We start from the raw sequence: 4830 nt of genomic DNA, 5'->3' as shown, positions 1-4830 counted from the left end.
GATGGATTTTCAGGTGTTTGCAATCTTTAGATAAGGTATCTAGCTGATCTCCGGCTAGCTGAAGCAGTCTCAGCTTGCTACTTCTCCGCCATCTTGACTTCTCCTCTGAGATGCATTTTTAAAGTTCTCTCTCATTATTAAATTAATGGAAGATCCTTTCATGCAAGCAGAAGAAGTCTGCAAGATGTCACTTATTTTCAAAAAAGCATTTTTGAAAATCCATAGTGGTCTCCTTGCCTATCCCTGAATTCTCTAGGCAATGTCTAGCAGGCCCATGCCACCTTGCATACCTCTGACCAGAAAAAAGTTCCTAGTTAGTTTGAAGTGGAATTTTTCCCATTGTCACACCTGCTAGTTCTAGACCTCTCTGGAGATTTACAGCTCAATTTCTCTTTCATGTGGCAACACTTTTGGTATTTGAAGAAAGTGACTAGCCCCTTCTTCTCTTCTAAAGAGTCTTTAGACAGCAGTTTTTGTTTTGTTTTGGTTTGGTTTTGGTTTTTAACCAGCCTTTTAGAACAAAGCTCCATGGAATGGGTAAGCGGTTAATGATGAGCCCTGTGTCTGGAATCATAAAAGCTAGGATTTTAGGCCGACTCATTTACCATTCCATTGCACATTCTGTTTCCATCTCATTCTTAACTACAGTCAATTAAAGACAAACCTTCTCAGACGCCAGTGGTTAGAGAGAATCACGTTGGTTCAGGGTTGACCAATGAAATGCAAGTGGAAGTATGTTACCTTGTGCTTTATCCTTCTCCATGTGTATATTTGCCTTCATTTTCCTTCACACTGATTGTGAGTGCTGTACTAAATACTCCCTCAATCTCGTTCTGGTACTAACATTCCACACTTGGATTTTCTTTCTTTTTTTCTTTTTTAAGATAGATTTATTTATTTATTTATTTATGAATAAATTATCTATTTATTTTAAAGAGAGAGTGGGAGGAGGTGCAGAGGGAGATTGAGAGAGAGTCACAAGCAGACCCAACACTGAACATGGAGCCTCACACAGGGCTTGATCTCACAACCCCAAGATCATGACCCAAACAGAAATGAAGAATTGGATGCTCAACCAACTGTACCACCCAGGAGCCCCCCACACTTGGGATTTTCTAATCAAAGTATCTATTCCAATTAAGATGTTTAATTCAGGTCAAACAACCTACCTGAAAGCTAGATTCACTATTTTGATTTATCTTCCCTCATTTATATAGCTTTATTGTATCTAGTCTAGTGTCTTGTGGATAGAAAACACCTAATAGGTGATTGCTAAATTTAATATAGCTAGAAAGGTTAAAATAGGATACCATTATATATATACTTTACCCACCAGATTACTCTTCTCTGAACTACAGCAACTTGGTAAACAAAATAGCACTTGCAAACAAATATATCAGACATAAATTTTTTAGCCTTTCATACTAGTTACCTCATTATATTGTCATGGATTCCTTTCCTAACACGTTTTTTCTGCTCATAAATAGTTGTATTTTAATAATAGGAAGCTGAGAGATAGTAGAGAAACATAACTTCAGTATGTTTGCATTCACTATGTTTGCATTCACTTTCTATATTACACTTTTGAGATTATTCTGGAAGAGTATTGCATTCTTTTCATTTAACATAAGGATATCCCATCTCTTTAGTGTTTTTTTTTTTAAGATTTTATTTATTTGACAGAAATAGAGACAGCGAGAGAGAAAACACAAGCAGGGGAAGTGGGAGAGAGAAAAGCAGGCTTCCCACTGAGCAGGGAGCCCGATGTGGGTCTGAATACCAGATCTCTGGGATCATGACCTGAGCCAAAGGCAGATGCTTAACGACTGAGCCACACAGGCAGCCCTTTAAATTGTTTTTTTAAAAACATGATATGAAATCATTAGTGATTTTTTCCTGGGAAAGTGATTTTTTTTTTCTCAGAGCATGGCATTTAATAGACAATTAATAGATACAGAAACTTAAGCACAGAAAAATTATAACTGTCCTGAATTTATATAGTAAGATTTTGCTCTCCTTCTAACCTAACTTCTTCCTTTGAAATATGAAGGTATCTCCCAAAATATTGATGTTGGTCATCAATAATTGTGACAAATATCAAATGAAAATCAACTTGTAACATAAGACACCCAAGGAAATTACAAAGAACACATATAGATAAGAAATCAATGTGTAAACATGGATAGATGAATTAGAGGATAGATGGGTGAATGGATGGATGGAGATGAATGGATTCTATGAATCTGAGTTGGATTGCTTTTCAATTAGAACAAATTGTCAAAGTCTGCATTAGAGAACAGTTATATGGAAAAAGATTGAAGGTTTAACATTTCCTTTATGCTTCAGAGCTAAAATAAGGAGCCTGATATAATCTCATCAGAAAATGAAAACCTGTGAATCACTCCTGACAGGAATGGATCTTTTTCCAAATTCAAAGTTGTCCCAGCTGCATTCCACCAGCACATCTCATGCTGTTGCAGAAACACTGTAAACAATGCAAAAAGCCACTGTGGAGCTTTGTGCAGTACAAGTCAGTACCCATAATGACAAGCATGCCATTAGCATCTAACACATCCGATCTCCTATGTAAAGATAAATGATATGTGTTCCTTCTAATCCTAACTAACTCCAGGTTACTTTAATTCTAGAGAAAGTATTTAGATACAAAGGAAGTGAATTATAATATCTGAAACACAGAAAAACCACACATTAGAATAAACCCTTCGATATTGCCAAAGAAATAGGTATTGAGGAAAGGAACCAAGGAACATGTCCTTGGTCCACCTAAAGGAAGGAACCACAGTTCTCTAGAGTACTCTCAGCATCATTCACTTGACCTTCTACACTAGCTTCTGGTGCCAGTAAGACACACTCTCACTTAAACTTTCTCATTTCACTCCTAAATATTTAAGTATGCAAGTTTTATTTATGGGTAAAATGTTAAAAGCTCCTTTTAAAAATTATAATTCTATGTTAACTTAAGAAAAATTATTAATTTTTTATTATCATTGAATATCTAATCACTACTTGGATTCTTTTCTGTCTCTCTCTCTGTCTCTTTCCTCTTCATTTTCACTGTGTGTGTTCAAACCAGGATCGAAGGGTGTCATTATTCCAAGGGTCAACAGTAGGTTGCTATGTCCTTCATTCAGTCTCTTTCAACCTCTCTTTATCATGCTCTCACTCTCCCTGAAATTTGCTTATTATAGAAACCAGGTTGTTTATCTGGCAGAGTTCCTCCCTATCTGCATTTTACTGGTCATTACCCATGTTGTTATATAACATGTTCTTATGTCTCTCTTTCCTGTACGCTTATATTACTTTCTAAGTTTCCCATAGATCTAGAGGCCTAATCAGATTCAAACATGATTCTTTTCTTCTTCTTCTTTTTTTTAATCTTCTCTTTTAAATATCTGAGGGAAGTATCTGGGCTCCAAATGCCACATTATCAGAGAGCCACTTTTGCCTATGTCTGTTCCATCCCTAAATTTTACAAGAGACTATGGAAAGGACAGACACATTCTGGCTGCCACCCCCACTCCATTTCCTGCTATGAGAAAGAACTATCTGGCCTAAACTCTGAGCCATCTCTAATAACTTCAGGTTAACAGTTGGCAACACCTATGCCAATCGAACCTCTCAAAGTTTTAGCTCTGAAATCAGATTCCCTGTTCTCATTTTTTAATTTTGTTCCACCAAAGTCTTCAGTTAAGATCCTCTCAACCTGTTTTCTAAGTTTTCATAAAAGGAATGGTCTTGGCTTTGAGCCTTTGGTTCATAGAGGTTCCACGATTTTAGAACTTGTGACTTCCGCTAGCCTTTAAACTGTTACAACAAAGACCTACTGTCCTTATAATTACATAGCTGAGAAAAAACACTACATTCTTCTTGAAACAAAGAACATCCTCTGGCAAATGATTTGCTGTCTTCATCTACATAGTGAAATAGTGGGCAAGTTTATTTGATAAGCCCAGCCTCCAAGATACAGGATTTAATATAAGTATAGTCTTCTGGGACCATAGAATTTCATAAAAGCAGTCACAGTAAGTCTAGAAAAACTTTCACAATGGTTACCCGATATAATCCTTCAAGGAAAATTATGAGTTTGACCCACTACCCTCACTCTAAAGGTTGGAAAACCAAGGCTCCATAACTTTCCAAGGGTCATAAAAATCTCTTTCCATTACAACATACGGTATTTAACCAATATTTAAATCAACAATGGTTGTCCAAAGTCAGACGATAACATAGAAAAGAACCAAATTTTAAAAATCTGCACAGGTCTGGCTAAAAGCAGTATGCATCCTAAAACTGGTGCAGCAGTCTTTTAGAAACAAGGGGAGGGTGAAAAAAAAAAAAAAGAAAAGAAAAGCTCTGCATACTTCTCTAGGCCCAGGAGACTGGCAGTGCACCCTGGGGGGTAATCTTCTGTTACTGATGGGATGCAAAGTGCTGGTATGGCAGAGGCAAGACTCAACTTGGCATTGTTCTGTATTTTTGGCTCCAAAGCCATAAGATTTTTCCTTGCTAAGCTGTTTGTCTATCCTTGCTGCATTTTCTCATTTGGTGTCATCAATACTTTTCTGTAAACATCTTTCCTTTTTCTATTTAGCACTGTTTTTCTTTAATATCAGAATTTATGTGCTATTTAGGATTTAGTTAAGTACCCAAGTTTTCCATATCAAATGAATTTTATTTGCTTATATATATAACCTTTCCTGCTTGTACCCGACACTGGAGAGTCTGTTTACTCCATCATCTAGTCCTCAGGTGTCTTCTGACCTGTTCAAACCTAAACAATAGGGAGAAGTCTGAGTCAGAATCTGTAAT

The sequence above is a fragment of the Mustela nigripes genome, chromosome 2 (assembly GCF_022355385.1).
Source record: "Mustela nigripes isolate SB6536 chromosome 2, MUSNIG.SB6536, whole genome shotgun sequence".
NCBI classification, from domain to species: domain Eukaryota; kingdom Metazoa; phylum Chordata; class Mammalia; order Carnivora; family Mustelidae; genus Mustela; species Mustela nigripes.
The sequence above is the reverse complement of the archived record's forward strand: the minus strand, read 5'-3'. Positions refer to the sequence as shown.